The sequence below is a fragment of the Arctopsyche grandis genome, chromosome 12 (genome assembly GCF_051622035.1).
Source record: "Arctopsyche grandis isolate Sample6627 chromosome 12, ASM5162203v2, whole genome shotgun sequence".
In the NCBI taxonomy this organism is placed as follows: domain Eukaryota; kingdom Metazoa; phylum Arthropoda; class Insecta; order Trichoptera; family Hydropsychidae; genus Arctopsyche; species Arctopsyche grandis.
Genome location: NC_135366.1, coordinates 15,544,188 through 15,563,469, shown reverse-complemented (window position 1 = coordinate 15,563,469; position 19,282 = coordinate 15,544,188). Strand labels below are relative to the sequence as shown.

The 19,282-nt window shown below is 35.5% G+C and overlaps 1 protein-coding gene across 1 annotated transcript in view; it reads right to left on the bottom strand.

Moving 5' to 3' along the window:
• LOC143920374 (uncharacterized) overlaps window positions 1–19,282 on the bottom strand; it is a 219,012-nt gene that overhangs the window by 138,622 nt on the left and 61,108 nt on the right. The window lies entirely within an intron of this gene.

Here is a 19,282-nt window from a genome sequence, read left to right as displayed (position 1 = left end):
ACCTCTACCACACTACTGCATCTTTCACTCTGATTTCGGAAACCCTTCTACACGTCCACGCTACTAACAAAAAACTATTGACGTATTAAGAACATACTTCAAGATTATCCTCCAAAGTTTATAAGAGTATTGCAAATCCATCACATATTTAACCATCAGATAGGTAATTCTAACTAAGACGAACTTCAGCTAAATATATACATTTGTACATTATGAACAATATAAATCTTTTAAAAATCATATTGAAATAAATCCCAAAGTTCAATATGTTACATTTCGGTATGTATAGGTATGTAATATAATCCGAAAATTCAAAACCAACCATCCGAGAAAATATACGAGAGACTTTTCTCATTTCAAATTATTTCAAGTTTACGGCAGATAAATAGACGCATAAAAAAAAACTATACGTGTACGAAAGGAAAACTAGAAATTCGTACATTTTCGTGTTTATTACACAGAAAACGGTATCATGGTCGTTGGGAAATTGTCGGGCAAAAGTAACATTATACGGCGGCGACATCCCTTTTACCGCGCCAGCTGTCGTATCCGACCGAGACCAAAAAGAAATCTCAATATTTCCTTCGCTTAAGCCGAGAGGGAAGAGGGTGGCCAGGGAGACTACAACCCTCGCTCCACTCACACCCTACCTCTTATAAACCTCGTATATGTGTATATTGTATAAATCGCTAGCTGCAAAGAAGGTTTCAGCGAATCGCAAAGGCAAACATATACACACACACTACGTGCTACGTTATCCTCTCAGCACGGGGTATTCCTAAACTATTACCGTTATGTGCAGAATATTTTGTAACTTTGGGGGAGAGCTTTGCCAAGAATCATAGCGTACACAATATAGGTTACAATGTCCGAATAAACGTTTGCGAAATGCCGACTTATTATACTGATGTTGCCCGTCTGTCCGATCAATGCGGAATCTAAGATTTTTAAGGCGTATTAAAGATGAAAAAAATTTATAGCGCGTATATGGGAGTCTGACATACAGTTTGAATAAATTAAGCGAATAAAATGCGATATTAAGTGAGGGGAATAGGAAGAGAGCCACATTCACGTCTCTTTGATAAATGACACGCTGTGCAATATTTGCTCTCGTGTAGTCAGTCGTGTTTCATTTTCTGACTTTAAAATAACATCGGTTGTCTCTAATGAGTTTATATTTTATTTTGATTTATGCAGATCGACTAAAGGACGGCTTTTATAGCACGCTTATATTATAATTTTGATAATTAACTGAGGAATTAATTGCACATAAAAGTGAAGCATAGTTTATCGCATTTCCACCATATATTTTAATTTAGTACATTTTTAAAACCAAAGTCAAGTTTGTACACTGCTTTAAATCTAACATTATTATGAACTAAAAGTAGTTTTATGGAGTCAAAAAGTTTGGGATCAAAAACAAACGAAAGAATTGCAATACTAATATTACTATACTAAATATATAGAAATTACCCAACATTGCTCGATCGGGTGAAGGTTTGTATGGAAGGAAGGGAGTAACTTGATTCCGGGTTATCCAACCCTTATCAAAAACCGGCTGCGATATAATTTACCTGTATGTGTTATCCTGAGATAATATACCAAATTTGACAGTTTTATATTGAAAACTGTAGAATAGTATACCGGACAAATACATGGTGTTTTGTATGGGAGTCCTTCGATCATCCTCCTCCGAGTCCTTCCGAAACCCATACTTACGTTAAGTTAGTGTACAGTGAGGTAGTACATTCATACATATGTATATCAAATTTGGAAACGCTAAATTGAAAACTGTGGCTTTACAAAGTGAACAAATATGTACATTCGGCCAGCATAGCCCGGCGTTAATACATTGGAGCCCTTCCAAAACCGGTCTGAGGTCTAATTTGGGGTACCTTGAGATAGTAAACCAAAGTTGGTAAATCCTAAGTCGAAAGGTGTGCGTTTTTGTTATGGAAGCCCTTCGATCAAGATCGTCCGCAACCAATTAAGGATTTAAATTGAGGTAACTTAAGTAAATAATACATTTACGGAGATTTGTATACATATACGACAAACATTCATAAATAAAATTGTTTTAAAAATGATATGAAAATCTCAACAATGGCTACAATAATTTAACACAATAAATTCATCAATTGCAATTACCCAGTAACATTTGCTAGGAGATTGAATAACTACATTTACAATCGCACCTCACGATTTTCAACGTGTTACTTCGCGCACACAAAAAAAAGCCCAAACATTAACGTCCACGTATACACAAGTACGAGAATAAGAAATATACAAAACATAAAAACGCCGATCGATCCCAGAGATATACGCCGACCGTAATGGCAACATTTGCATATGACACGAGAATGGGTCAAATAAGGACGGGTTCAAGGCTGGCATGACTGCTCACGAACAATGAAGGCGTAAACGAGAGACACACGCGAAATGATGTTCTCTCTGCCCACAATCATCGTACACACATAGCCAGTTAACCTGGCCGAGTCACCGTTTAACGCGGGAATTTACGGTGTCGGCTAGTCGGATGGCACGACTCAATTACGAGTCGGTTCTGTCATAAATGCTTAAATTGCCACATCGATTGCGAGATCCGAGAGCGGCAAAGGTGAAGAATTCCAAACGAGGCTGTGCTATTATTATATCTGTAATGCAAGTGGCTTCCAGCTGTCAACAGTGTTTCATAGAAAGTTGTTCGGCGATATACCTATATAATAATAATGGGAAGGTGACAAATCGCGTCGAAAGCGCCGAGGGCGATAAAATGTTTTATAGGTCGTTTTGCGCGCGAAAATTTTATTAAACATCGTTTAAAACGTATTTATCGCACGCAAACACGTTAATTGGTTGATGTTTCAATAAACGACTAATACAATAATTGGCAGTAATTGACACGTTTATTAGCAATAATATAATGTCTTATTCTACTATCACATCCTTCTCCTCTTTTTGAAGAACTAATTTAGAATTAGATTTAGATTTGAGTACATACATATATGTATATACAACTGAAATTCTGGCGAAAAGTGTCAAGACGTTGAGAAATATTTCATATTGCAGTTCTTTTCATAAACTACGAGTATGTACATATGTATATTAGTAATTTATATATGTATGCAGGACCGATGAGAGGGGGGGGGGGAGCCGGGGTAAAGTTCCAAGGCCCGTACTTCACGAGGGGCCCCGTTTCGGAAATCGTACCTGTTATATCATACTTTCATATTCAATTATTTAAAAATATAAAAACAAAGTTATGATAGATTTCTCGCATATTAAAAATATATCTGTAAAATCTTTTTTTTTTTTGGTTTGTCATAGAGCCCGGATTTATTTTTCCCAGGGCCCGAGATTCCTCTCGGCGGCCCTGTATGTTCATATGTAATGTATTAGTTATACTATATTTACTATACTATTTACTTATACTACTTATACTTATAAAGTGTATTTTCGGAATACTGAAGTTCAGTCCAATACTCATTTATTAAGTATTATTAAGTAAATTATCAAAAGAAAATGTGTTATTTAAATGAAATTTACATCTATAATACATATGTACATGCAACCATTTCTTATACGTATAAGTACATACGTATACCTACACGAGTTCAATTATGTGTGTACATTTTTCCTACAAGATGAAATATTACAATTTTTGTTGAATCAAAATATCATATAAAATAAAACATGAATCAAAACAGCGAAATATAGGGTCTTTCCAAAAAAAGACCTTTAAATGAACGTTGCAAAAATTATTTTTATAAGTAATGTATCTTGATGTATGCATGTATGTAATTCGACTCATAAAATATGAATAAACTAAAAGAAAAATACAATACAATGGTTGATAGATTATTAGATGCATGTACATGTACATATACACAAAAGTGAATAAAACAAAAAGGTACAAAATTTTGAAACGAAATAAGCGTCGATTATAATGAAACACCCAACGAAGAGCGTGAATTAGATTACGATCAGAGTTTTCTCGTTACAAGCTCCAATCAGAGAGAACAGGTGGAGAAAGTACGATAAATGTTATTAAAATTCGTGTGTAATTTGTAATACCGTTCGATTACCGACTCGTTTTCCCACGACAGGGGGTCCGAAATGATTAAGCGATTCTGATACGATGCTATAATTAATGAAAGTGCTTTTTTATGCCAGAAATACGTCGTCTCGTAAACCGCGTCTATATTGGACATCCTTAAGGCACATACTCAGTCACTAAGTGAGCGAGTGTTATTTTTTTTCTTCGTCGGCATTTGATCCCCAAGTAGCCCTATTATGGAGATGGACCCAAATGAATATAAACCGCCGTTATTAATAAAGACGAGCGCGCCATGGGAGAGAGATGCCTCGCGCTGTTTTATATTACTTTTTATCTCGCAGACTCTCCTCTTCCAAGATTCGCACATGTGCATAATGAAATATCTGCCTTTTTTTATTACAGCCGTAAACGAGTCTTCGGCGAGGCGATAACTTGCCGCCTTTAACGAGCCAACGTGTACGCCGAGACTGGCTCAATTTGATCGCATTACCTACCGCGGGAATACGCTCAAAATGCAGACGAATGAGATGAAAATGCATTTCGTTTAAATTAAATAATTAAACTCATTGGTTTTCAGGAGTCAAAAAAATTTACAACTTCAGGAACCAGTGAAAAACATGGAGTTGCGGATGAGCAAATTCAGTGCATGAGAGGAAGAAAACAGTGACAACCATATAGAAGCTCTTTAAATAAACTAAAGAAAACAACAGTGAACGAAAATTTTGAAAGATAAACTTTCATTCTGTTGTTAAATGAATGATATGCGATCAATTTGAAATTTGAACCATTTTTTTTAATACTAATTTCTAGAATAGGTAGGATTTTTATGTGAGAAACTAGGCACTGATTCCGGCCTGTGCTGCTTTTTTAACATTCTTCCTTTTTATGCAGCTCTTTATATAAATTTTTCCAATTTGAGGAACGTTTCTTTAAAACACTGAAGATATTCTTAAGTATTTTGTACATTGATTTTTCTATTTGAATAGCTACTGATCATTTTCTATTTTACGATTTTTTTTTTTTTTTTTGTTAGTAATTACAGTATTATATTATTGTTAGTAATTACAATATTATTATGTTTATGTTAATATACAACATAATAGGAAAAAAGTTCAAAAACCTTTAGGTTTTTCTACATGAATATATACATATATGTACTTTCTACAAATGTATACTCGAATATCCTTATTATCCTTTCATTCTTTCCCTTCTGTCGCATACGTAACGCAACGATAAACCACCAGATAATATATTGTTCTAGTCTAGACACATTACTATGTCAAATGCTAAAAATGTTTGTCAAAATATGACAGCGCTTGAAATTAAATACGCCACTTTAAGTGCACAGCGTAAATTATGGCAAAGTGACAAAATAGAGAACGCATTAGTTTGACCATACAACACTGCGACGAGTGAGCTAGTTTGAATCAATTATTGAGCTAATTTGTATGAGAGTGCGAAAGTAGCATTTGGCAGCAGTTTGCAAATCAAATACATTAAATACAGCCAAAGGGTTCAAATGATACCCGACCGTTTTATTATTAGACGTGCAAACGTTTATTGATACGGCCGTCAGTCAATGTTTGACGAATGACACGAGCGTTCTAGATAATTAGTCCGCATCGGACGTCTTTGTTGAGGAAAACTGTTAAGAATTCCCCACGGCTAGAGGAGAAGCCAGCACTATAAATCAATAAATGACTAGAGTCCCGCAATAGACAGATTGATGGTCGTGTCGGTTTTGCTACAGTAAGTGGCATCGTGTAGTCGGCTGGCAGCGCACGTCGTCGTGCACAAATCGACGTCCGGATGCTGCGGAATCGATACAGTACACCCGGTATATAGACAGGTAGCTAGCTGTAGCTATCTATATACTTTGTAGCTGCCGGCTCGCTTAACTATTTGCCAACAAAGTGAGCCGTACACCGAGAGCTAGCTTCCTGAGTACAAAACTGGTAAACTTGGCATGGTGAAGTACTCTCGCCAGCAGATGAATTCAATAATTCGACGAAGGCAGTTAGATACCACATACACGGAAAACTAAATTCCGAAACTCTGAGGTATAGTAAATAAACGCATGAAAGCGCATACGTAGTTCAATTCCCAATATGGTATCATATAAGGATTGTATAATATGAATTCTGTTACGCGAATCGATTTTATTTCAACTGCATATTTACAGTTGCCGGTATGGTTCCATTCAAAAAATGGTTTAAATAACTCTAAAAAATTTGATTGAAAAAGTTCGTTACCTGACTAGTGGACTACATAACATAGTAAAGCATTAATCAAAAAGTGAAAATTTTGATTCCCAAAATTTATGTAGGCCACTTTAAGAAGTACGTACGAATACGAGTTACTAGAGTCAAAAATGTAGTGTACACCAAAAATATATGCTAATTATAATGCTGATTTAAGACATCCGAAACGGCAATCCTTTTTTGGAAGCAATTAGCGAGACAAGCGAAAGATGCACATTACGAACCGTCATTCGATTTTTAATCATTCATCATGACTTGTGAGACCCTCGAGGGTTTTTCTCAACATGTGCAAAACGAAACCAAGCTAAAAAAAAATGCACCGCACATACCCATTTCGATGCACAATTCGTGTCTATCGAAGTTTCGGCCGTTCACAGGCGATTTATTACGATTCAATCGTGCCGGAGCGTCGTTAAATTCCATCACGATTATGGATGGGAACATAGTGCAATTGATTACATAAAAAAACGTGTACCAGGAAAACCGTCAGTTTAGTGATATCGATGTGAGTACCGAGGCGATTAAATTTATCGTTAAATATTCATAATGTTATCTTTAGTTACGTGAGCGTGAGTTACACGTCTGACGCGCTCGAATCGAGGGTTTATCGGACCAGTTTGATGAATAAAACATGGAGATGTTCCGGCGGCACGGCCGCGAAGACGTTTTATGGCTTTGATTTAGAACCCAGTGCGGGGAATCCCATTAGGTGAGTTGAGAACAGACCAAGAAGATAGCTAAACTCAACGGAGCGTCTGAATTACGCCAATCCAGACGGCCAATCCTTTCAGGGGAGAGAAAGATGTATAGCTACGTATAGTATAATACCTATCTGCCGTACACGCTCGCTAGACAAAGTGAACGGAACGTTACTGGGAGGAAATCGCCAGATTAAACGCTGCTCCAGCAAAAAAGGAGAAAACGTGAGTACCTACGTAAATGTACTGAAGTGCAAGATAGTGCTTACAAGCCGGGTCCATATATCGTCGAATTAAGAACATACACAATGTTTGGGTTTAAATTAAAGATTGTATAAGAATGCTATTAATATATGCACAATACATAATTTAAATCAACCTACAATACATACAATTTCCACTGTACAACCTGTAGCATAATGTACACATACGAGTATATAACAAATATCAATAAATCACATATCCTTCCTTAAGTTGGCAAACACATATGTACGTGTACCAGGCCACTAGTATCATTATAGAGCTATTTTCATTATCCACTGGTATCATTATAAAGCGAATTTATTGCAAATTTTGACTAAAATTTTAAGAAAATAACACCCAAAAACTTGATTATGAAAGTATTGACTGAAAAAAATGGTATTTGATCAATGCGTCTTCCCAGTGATGACATATGGATGCGAAACTTAGGCATTGAACGCCAGAATGTTCGGCATAACGATAAAAGATAGAAAACGGAGTAAGTGGGTGAGAAATATGACACGAATATTTGGTTTAATTGAGAGATTTAATGATATTAAAAATGCAATGGTAGGTCAAATAGCTGGGAGAACAGACGATAGATGGACAGTTTTTGAATGGTACCCTAGAAAATGTAAGAGGGTGCAAGGAAGACCACAGAGAAGATGGGTGAATGAAATAAAATAAAATGTGTAGGATGAGATGGATGAGAGCTGCTCAAAAGAAAAACGAATGGAAGCGTGTTTGTGAGGCCTTTACAGCCATTCGCCATCCACGCTGTAAATTATGATGAAAGAATTGTCATCTGTTATCATTTACAAAAACATGAAAACAAGAGTCTGCTATAGAGTATAGTCGATCGTTTTCTAGCAGGTTTAAAATATGAGATCGATTGCTAGCAAGTTGATTTATGTAGATACTTGTTAGGCAATTCGATCATAAAAATTGTGCCTAACTAGTACTACATAAATAATTACTTGTGATCGAACTGCTTAACTCGTAACTACATAAATAATTAATTGCTAGCAAACGATCAACAATACTATAGAGCGGACCGGAAAAATAACTATAAACCACACCTAAATACGCAATTTGGCATACTCTAATGATATCTCACGAATTTTAAACTCCTCTCATAACTACAATAGAAAGTTAATATAAAGCGCTAACAAAGATAACAAATATTCAAATGAAATATGACCCAGCAACTGCTTTAAAATACATACTACTAAACTTGATCACGTTCGCACTTATTTGAAATTATTCAACTTGTAAAATTTTATTACATACTCAAACCAGTTTACATTCAAGCAATAACATCAGCAAATTACTATTATCCAATTCTAATGAGCTCCAACCGCCGATCAAACTGAGAATCTGCGTTCACAAGCGCGACAGCTACACTGTGGCTCTCTAAATGCAACGCGTTATCCTTATAAGGACACGAAACAATTTAAAAGCATCGACCGCATGCATGACTTGTACACGGCTTTCGTACCTTTCATACGCGGAGACAGATTAAATCATTGGCGATAGATAGCAAACACCGCGTTAGGATCGTTCGTGTGACACGAAACAAGCTGCATTAGTAGTGCGAGCTCAAAGCCAGATAATGTAATATAAGCGACATTGCTCTGCTAAAGAGCACTCTCACCTCACACTTCTGGTGGGATAATTCAGTGCCGGAGTTTGATGCTTTGATGTGCTAACGAATATGCTAATCAGTTATGAAACGCCGCGGCATTTCGTCCTAAATTATAGCTACACCTATGTATCTGTCTAACTACCCACCCCGGCATTAATTATTCGCCATTTGTCAAAACAATCACACGCCGACTGACACTTTGTGCATCGGTTATTATATTGTACGTACACTGCTTTTTCTTTTTAGCCGTAAAACCAATTTGCATAATGACTGCCGAGTTTACCGTACGAAAACAGTTACGGACAATGAGGAAAACGTCAACGCGCAAAACGGAGTATTACTCAATGACAAATGGAACTTAAGTGTAATAAAAACCGATGCTCGATTTGAACGTGTTGTGCAAAAAGGATCCAAATCAAATAAGTAATATTTTGACGGTCACAATTTGGTGCATCTGCTCCATATACATATAAAATGTAAAAATTACAAATTTACATATAATATGAATAGGATTATTTGAATTAAATGTTATGCTAACGAAACGAAGCAGAAGCTTGATACAAATTATCACTAAAAGCTTTTAAATTAGATTTCTGCTGAACCTCGTTGATGTACCTAAAAAAATTTTAAATAGCCCAGTAGTAAATAATTTGGGTCAATCAACCTTTGACTCCACAATTTGCCTTATTGTACTAAAAAAATCCGCTAGCCACTGGGCTGGACTCCCAAGCGTCTAGTTAAAAATGTGTTAAAAAGTTAAAAATAATGCAAAATCTGCGAGGTTAATTGTTGTAACTAGCCATAAAAATCATTTTATCACGTATTAAACGTTGAATAATATAAAATAAGTGTAAGAAATGAAAAAAACAACGGTTGAAGCAGAGCCGTCATTCCAAGAAAATAATTATTTCTGTTGATGATTTTATTTCTTAATGGCATAATTCGAATCATAGAAGTTTTGATGAGGAATACATAAAATATGAAGACCCTGAATTCAGTATATTTGGAAAAATAAAATGAAATCAAGTCCTGGTCACTCGCTATTCAGTGCGGCAAGTATACAAAGACAAATAATGTTTTTAGCATTGTTTTGTACCCATTCATTATTTCAAATGAAATGATAGATAAAACTCGTTCTATTAACTGATTACTGATAAACATTAATGTAATACAAATGTGCTAATTGAATTCGATTTACAAAAACTTACAATCTAATCAGTCGTAAATTGACTTACCTAAAGACGCGTCATTTAATTATTGTGTGTTGTCAAATGGTCAAAGCTTATTGCCACCAACAACTGTTGCACAATGTTAATGAGCTTAAATTGGTATGTATCTAAAAATTGAATACCGTGTAACCAAACTGTTAATCTCGAACTCGCTGAAATAATGTTAGTGTTGAAAAAACTTAGTTGTGAATCCGGGTTGTTCGGAAATTTGCCGTGATATATACCGATATAATGAATGAAGTTAAAGATCACGCAGATAAATAAACCGGTTACGGTGTCGAGCACACAAACACAGCGAATTCCAGCTCTGACGAAATGAATTTTCATTGAAAGTAAAAAGCGGCGATTAGTCGTTTATTTCAATAAACAATTTATATACAATGGATGACATAAATCGTGTGGCGACTAACGGTCGATTAGATCTCGGGATCTTCGGCAGATAAATCGCCGTGTTCTAATACAGCTATCGCAGTCGTTTCGGCCTACCGCGTACTTATTTTTTTTTTTATTTTGTGATTATTTTCTGCGAAGCATTATTTTTATTTCCTTTCTTCCTTTGTATCGTGCGAAAACAATGGCAGGCCATTGTGGCTGTGGCGGTGTGGGCTCGCCGCCGACAATGGCCGGATTCCGGACGAAATCGATACCGGCCGGCGGACGGGGGCGGTGGGCGGACGACCGCCCGTTGGCCACCCACCACCCACCTCATACAGCCCCAGCTCCACCACCTTTCTGCCTTCTTTCTCCTCGTATGTGTACTTACTGATGGTGAAGCCGCAAACCCCCTTGCTACCGTCAGCAAACGACTCGTCACCTTTCCGCTATCCCCTCAATAACATCCACTACAATACTATTATGTATAGTCGAAGCTAACTACAGCAAGAGCCACAATTTAAGCATTAGTTCAAAATACAAAATATATTGAAGGAAAAGCACATTTACAACAAATTTTGCTATTTCTTCCAAGAAGACCTCTTTTACGTAAAAATATGTATACATAAATATATTTGTGAAGGTACATATACATACAAAAATCGTGCCACCTTTAAAATATATAAATCGATATAAATCCGAGATTATAACAAAGCATTATTTTAATTTGAAAATATTAAAAATTTTTGAGAAACTCTATTTTAACGCCCCTGTGAGGAACCGTTTCAATAAGAAATGAAATCAGATAAATTGAGAAACTCTATTTTACCATGATGCTATCACGGGCTTTATCTTTATAAGGACATTTCTAGTATTAAACTTGTATATATAATATATAAATTTAAAATTCTATTCAAATAACCAGAAGCATGGCTCGATGGTTGGGCTTTTAGCTAGCGCCGAGAGATCGCCGGGTTCGATCCCGTGAGTTGACCTCGATTGAAAAGAATTATTTGTAATGCTGCTGGTCAGACTTCGATATTTGTGACTCGAAGTAGATCGTTTCCTATCAGAGTTTGCCAAGTTTTCATTGTTGAAAAGGTTCCTGCATTAAATTGGCTCAAAAAACCCATCCTACCCAAATTTGTAATACAATAGTGACAATGATAAAAAAAATCTTAAAAAAAAACCACCTTCTGGTATGTGATTAGTTAACTGAATAAAACACCATTAAAGACCGTTTATATCTTCGAATTTGAAAATATACGGACGTTTTATTCCAAAAAGTTGCATTTTATATGGGAATTTGATTGAATATTGTATTCTTTAAGAGTGATGGATTTACTGAGGAAAAATATCAAATTGCCGCGAACGAACTCCACATACAGTAGGTACATCCAAAAAAGAGACAGTAATCATATCCAACCCACAATAAAAGAATTCGAAGAAAATTGGCCAAACTAAGTTCACTTCCGCCTTATAATAAATAAAAGAAACGACTATCGATATAATAAAGTTAAAAAAGAGACTTGTTTCCGGAATGCTATAGCGTTTAATTTTAACAGACAATAAAAATGTCATAAATAGGCAATTTAAAATTTAGTTTTAAGATAATTTTTACGAGTATTGCGAATGTGTAATAAATGTAGATGAATGCATACCAATTTGGAGTAAAACCTTCACGTTTAATATAAACAAAAACAGGGAAAGTTATAACCATTAAAGAAAAGCATGTGAAAACTCCCCTAAACAAGTCAAGCGAAGAATAAATAATAAATGAAACATATTAATGATCACAACACATTTCGAGAGGGGTTGATCCACTTTAGCACCACCCTAACGTATACATATAGCCTATCATGTCTTCTTAGAAGTATTATTAAGTATGAATAAAAAAAACACTGGCATTTATATTAACTCGTTATCTCCATAATTTTAATTAATTACATTCCACGTAATTTAAATTTACAATCAACGCTCAATGGCTTGACGGCGAAAATTTTAAATTGATTACCCGAACGATTAGAATCGGCAAACGTTTTTCAACAGCGGAAAAAATCACGTTCAAAGTCTCGAATAAAGTGATTCGTAACTTTAGTTCAATTACGTACATACGTGAAAATACACACAAAAAATAATATAAAGAAGCGAACTCATTACGGATCTCGGCTGCCGGGAATTTTTTACGTCAACTCGGACTGAAAAACTGTGAAGATGATAAAAAAAACTCGATTAACACGTCCGATCTCGGTGTCTGATATGAAGATTAAATTGCGTTCGGTCGTAAGTAGTAAGTATTGAGTTTTGCTCGTAGACTGGATCCATCTAAGTATCTGTAGCTATCTATTGTACATACATACACATATCTGGTGGTGCTCCTCGTTGAAGTAAGTGACGGCGTGTAATGCGATTAGAGAGACTGAGCCCGGCTCCGTTAACCGAGCAATAACTATAGTAAACTCGCGATGTTAACCGGTCGTGTGATAGCCGGTCACAACTATTTCCCATGCCAATAACAACTATACAATTTATTCAACGCTTCTGATTTATAATATCGATTACTTGTTCATAGAAAATACAATTTGAATACGTCGAGTTTAACCTCAAGCGGTTTCAAATAAACGTACTGTACTTGCTAAGTCAATTAATGCGAAACATTTTAACAAAATAACACTCGCGAAGTGCTGTTTTTACACGAAAGCTATAAATAAGTGTTTTCAGAAGTTTGCTTCAAACTTCTTATATGGGTTGTTTTTTAAACAATAAAATATGTAAATGTCAGTACAGAAATGTTTTATTTTAAGCACTTTCTAAATATACTTCATCATAATTTACAGCCATTCATAATCCACTGCTGGATGCAGGCCTCTCCAACTCGCTTCCAATTGACTCTGTTTTGCGCAACTTTCATCCATCTCACCCCACACATTTTCCTAATTTCGTGTATCCATCATCCTACCTTTCACCCTTTCACCATTCTAGCTTTTCTTTCGTCCACTCTTTTAACTACGTGAGCCGCCCGTTGCAATTTCAATCACTTCACTATATCCACTACCTTTGTCATACTTCTCACCCACGTAATCTGCATCCTACATATGCTGAATCGTTATGACGAGCATACAGAGTTCCGTACTTCTTTGAAGGCATTGGACATTTTGTAGCATTTAGGCGTTCAATTTCAACGTTTTACATCCATTACATTACATTGAACGAAGATTTTTTTCTTCAGATATAGTGGCATTTTTGATTTAAATACGACGTTCATTCGTCCAAATGCTCTACATCCGTATATCATACGTCTCTATTTCTTAATGTGTTCCCAAATGATTGGGAGTGGCTTACATCCTGCATCTCTCGCACACAGCACTACTTGCTGCGATCACTTGATATCGAAATGTTTCCTAAATCAATTTTCCCAAGGTGGAGACTCAATTCATTGTGATTTTTAAACCAGAATCAGGTGTGATTCGGCAAAATCGCTAGTCTAGTTATCTAGAGAAATATTAGCAATTAATTATACAAGATTAGCTCGTTGAATGTGTAAAATATACATATTTTGTTATTCACGTAATTATGCACAACAGTTTTTAAAGAAATTTAATTTCATTCTAATTATTTTTTTTTTTTGATTATACATACATACACATGTACAATGTAATTTATCAAGCACATTTAAATAATATTTAATTTCAAACAAACTATCGTTTCCATTGTATTCAATGAACGGCTTTTGGTTATTTGGAAGCACTCAAAAATAAGAGTGTTTACTTGAGAGTTAATTATCGGTTTATGCGCGTTTCAAAGAGAAATCTACTCAAGTAAACCACTCGACAAAAGTCAATGAAAAGCATTATGAGTAAATCCCGAATATAAGACGCCGCCATAAACGAAATAAACACTATACGAATGGGTGATGGAGATGGAGGGAGGGGTGTTTGGATTCAAAAACGCTCCAAGGATACGTTCACTTTCCACGTCTAGCGACCAAGCCGAGAAAGTACTCGTGAAAGGAAAAATACGTATATACATATATACATGTAGGGAGCAGTGTCTACGTACATTGTATAAACCAGTTCCAGTATATAAAGGGATAGAAGATCCTCGACGCAGCACGTTACTGTATAAATAAGACCGGCATCAAGTACGAAAGGACAAAAAAGGAGCAGGGAATGTACTTGACGGAGAAAACTCTCTGCACAAATCTACACACCAATGTATTCACACGTATTATTTTTATAACTTAAAAAGACGTCATTAAAAAATATCTATTCTACTTTACAATTTTTTTATGTCTAAGGCACTTATCAGTCTTATCACTTACTCATAGAAAGCTGTTTTATTACAATTTTTAACATTCCAATATAGAACACTTGATTATAAATGTTGCTTTACAAAAAGATTACAGTATAATACAGTGAAATAATTACGAAAAGATACACACGAAGTGGTTTTATATGGAACTAATATACATCTGCATATAATATTGTATATAAAATACCAAATTTACGTTTGTCAGTATGTTTGAATCAATAAAACTTAACATGAGTTGTAAACCCTTAAATAAGATTTAAAACTTTGAAGTGAACTACGTAATAAATATAGAAAAAACTCAAGGGATATATAATACAAATAAAATACATCAATGTCACACAGGATTGTCAACTTCTCACGCCGGTGTCCGATGGCAATTTCGCAACTATCTGCTGGCGAAATTGCCAAAATCAACTCGACCCACCCGGTCGTTCCAACACCACCACCGCGCCACCCCCTACGTGGAAACTCGACGCAGTTTGCTTTAATGAAAATAAACGGACGGAAGGATCCCTCACCCTGTTCGAGTCGCGTACACGAGTTCCTCTACAGCTGGGGTGAGTCGAAACGGAGTTAGTGGGGTGGATATCCCACCCGCTTCCCCCATGCCCCATCCCTCGAGCGCGAAGCATAGAGGGCGAAATTTGAGCAAATATGAGAATAAAACGTGTGGAAAATACATACACACAATCAATCGGTAACGCTCTTTGATTGCTACCAGCAATCTGTCGGTGTAAAATAAATAAAAAACCATAAACGCCGATATCGATGAGATTGAATATCGACGTGTCGATAAATTGCAAGCAGCGCAAGCAATATAATCGCTTAGAAACTTTTCCTATTTTACGTAATAATATTTACAAAAAGAAATCGATACGAGGTGCTATTTCAAACAACAGTAATTTGAAAACGTTCACGTGTTTATCGTAAACGCCACCGTACACGTAGCACTCTCAAATTACTATCGCGTCATACAATTTTCAGTACGCGGATACAAAATCTAAATTTAGCTTTTCATTCGATTAAATTTATATCAATCATAAACCAATTACCCAGCGGTACTAGAACGTGAAAATTTTCCCATAAAATCGGACGCATACATATGTATGTATTATACAATGCCTATTCATTCGGTTCACCAATAATGGAATTCATTTATGATTTGAACGTGCAATATAATCTACGAAAATTAATAAAGGAAATCCGATAAAGAAATCAACTTTCAATACAATCGTTGCTATAACTGGATGAAAATTCGAAACCTGGCAAAAGTAAGGGATGAGTGGTGGTGACGGTAGATTATTAAATGGAACTGGAATTCTCCTCTTTCGCTTTATTGTGAAGTCATTTCGGGGTATTTTCGTGCCCTTTTTTCCCCTTATTTCAGCGGTACTCACTGAAATAATTCATTCCGAAGAGAGTTTCAGCCGGAGGGAGAAAAAGCGACCTCGGCCAGGGGAAAGGGGCGGAAGGCAGTAGAAGACGGTAGACTCTCCTACTCGGCCATGTCGTTTTCTTTCAGAAAGGAGCGAGACAGTTCCTTTTTAATCTCGGTCGGCTCTTTATTCCCTTTCATCTGAATTTCCGTCGTTAAATTTGTCAACCAAAAGTGTGCGTGCCTCTATACATATATTTGTACGTATTTAAAAAATATACCGCGCCGACATCCAACGAAAATTAAAGACACCCTTCCCCTAAAACCCCAACCCACCTTTCCCTTTGACTTTACACGGATGGAGGAATTGCTATTTCGTAATAATTTCGCAGGAATAATCAAAGAAAATTCCCAACCGCCATATACAAGTTTGTTAATTGCTTTTATTAACCGATTACTCAACTTTTTCAACGTTGTGCCACATACAAGTGTATTATGATTTATTTATTATATTAGCACTCAAGTTGTTTAAATGATTAAATAGGTAATGTCATCTAATCTTTGAAAACAAACCACGACAAAATTAAAACACAACAAGAAGCATGCTGCGATTTAAAACATTCCTTGATTAATAGAGCAGACAGAAGCTGCGAGGATAACTAGAAGAGACAATTGGTGTATAAGAACTGACGCATAAAATATTTAATCAACTGTATTATTAAGTTGAACGGGGCATTTTTTATGGATGAATGAAAGGAAGCCTCCAAAAAATAATTATATTGGTTGTTTGAAAAGAAAAAATATTACAAAGTGAATATGAGACAAAAAGAAAAGAATACGTTTGCGAGCTTATGATTTTCAGCTCATTTCGACCAAGAGATGAATCGCGGACGTAAGTAAAATAAAATCTATACTTAAAAGGATATGACACCTGCCACATAAACAAAGTGAGTTTCATACAACCCAGTGCTACACAGCACGTATGCATGTAGATCTTGATTACGTCAAGAACCTCATGGTTACTGTCTCGAAAAAAAAAACAACTAGTAAAAGAATACTTTGGAATGTAAGGACAACATCGTTTTAACCTTTAGAGACTTTAAAATTCATCGGAAAAATATAGAAGTCTATTTATAAAAAAATATCCTTATTTATAAATTATTGTACATCCCTCAAAATTGATTTAAACTGAGCCGATTTAAAAATTATTTTTATACTACATAAGTGAAACATTACGAAAAATCTACTACATACAAACTCAGTAGGTAGCTGGTTAGGATTGTGAAGTAATTCACGGTCGCAACGTTTCGTGACGCTGACGTCACCATCAAAACAATGCACTATACCTTCCGTACAGAAGGTTAACTTAAATAAAATCAACAACAGTACATATCCAGATAGTTTTGCGAATGTCAATACGTACATAAATACAGGGTGGGCGCTTAAATATGCGCTCGCACATGATTGCGCCGCCCGGTGCGATTATAATATGAATAATGCGACCTTATTCGGCAGCGGTGCGGCAATATTCCCTTATTAAGCGAGATTTATTATCCTTTGTGCGGCGCTGTGTGAACTCCGTCCGGTGTAAACTGCGACCGAACAAAACAGACAAATGTCCGATAATGGAAATCCCCCGACGAACATCTGTTGTGCACCATGACGCTCGTCAATTAATCGTGAATTAATATTTACTCAAAGTATCACTGAAATAAATTTAAATAAAGTAAAAAAGGTTGTCCATCCACACATAAAATATTAATAATAAAAAAATATTACTTTTATAAACGAATAAAAATGGGTTGATCGACGAAAAAAAATACTAAAGATTTCGTAAGGTCGTAAAAATTGTTCGAATCGAAATTTATACAGCCAAAGGAACGTCCGCAATAAAATTTAACCATACGATTTGTATCTGCGATTTAATTGAATTGCCCGTTTGAATAAATTAACAACATAATTAGGCGCCGATTCGAATACCATGGGAACGAGCGTTCCCTTCGAACGTATCAAATAAATACAAATTGAACTTCGAAATCGGATCGATTCAGGTTTTATTATACAAAACAATAAGCTTACGATAGTCAAAATCCAATCATAATAATACGTATACGATGTAACTGGCCCAGTTAACGATGTTAGGGAGCAGGTGTTTACTTACAGATACAAATCGAGTTCGGCTAATTGATTCGACTTTATCAAAATTGATGGCGCCTTAAGCCGATATTTTGAATTGCTATTTACATGGGTTTAAATCCACTATAAATATTCATATGACGACGGTGTATAAAAAAAAGTTTCGATGTGGTTACATATAAACTCTTAATGGACACCTGTCATTGAAACTTGTATAGAAACACCTGTATAGAAATGATAACGGTGCAATCGTGACTTTTAAATTTAACTGAATTAATTGAATCATTCGTTTGAGTGTGCGCGACCAGAATAATCGACGATTTCATTTGAATTGCAAACAAACTTCGATAAATGAACATAAATCTCACTTATTTCATAAACGTGTGTATATTCAAATACTACCTATAAACTTGTTTATGAATAAATTAATAACAGTGACTAATTGTAATTTGTATTCATATACTATTATAATACAACCTGGTATGATTTTAATATACATACGAGTATTCAATGCGTCTTTATAAAAAATGTACTGAAAACATCGTGCCGCAATTTTCCCCTATGGTAATCACAGTCAAAAGGCAACGTTTCAAATTAAGCCATTTAAATACGAATAAATTAACTTCTAATGCCATTTACATACAATTTAACAACACTGGTCACCATAATTACAGTTTTGTCTTTGAACTCAGCAGTTACTCGAATACCTCCACCGAGTACGAATACAATAATTAATTCATTTCATTATAATTGTACCTATATAAATGTACAAACAATATGTATCAAAGACTGAAACCAAATAATCTACGAAAGAACGATATCCAATGTGTTGCGTCAAAGTTTGGCTCTTTCTTTAAAAATACTAAAACATGATTTTAGTAAATACACCAATATTGACAAAACAAATTCGATATTTCTACAACAAGATCTCAAGAGCAAATTGTGAACAATAATTAAT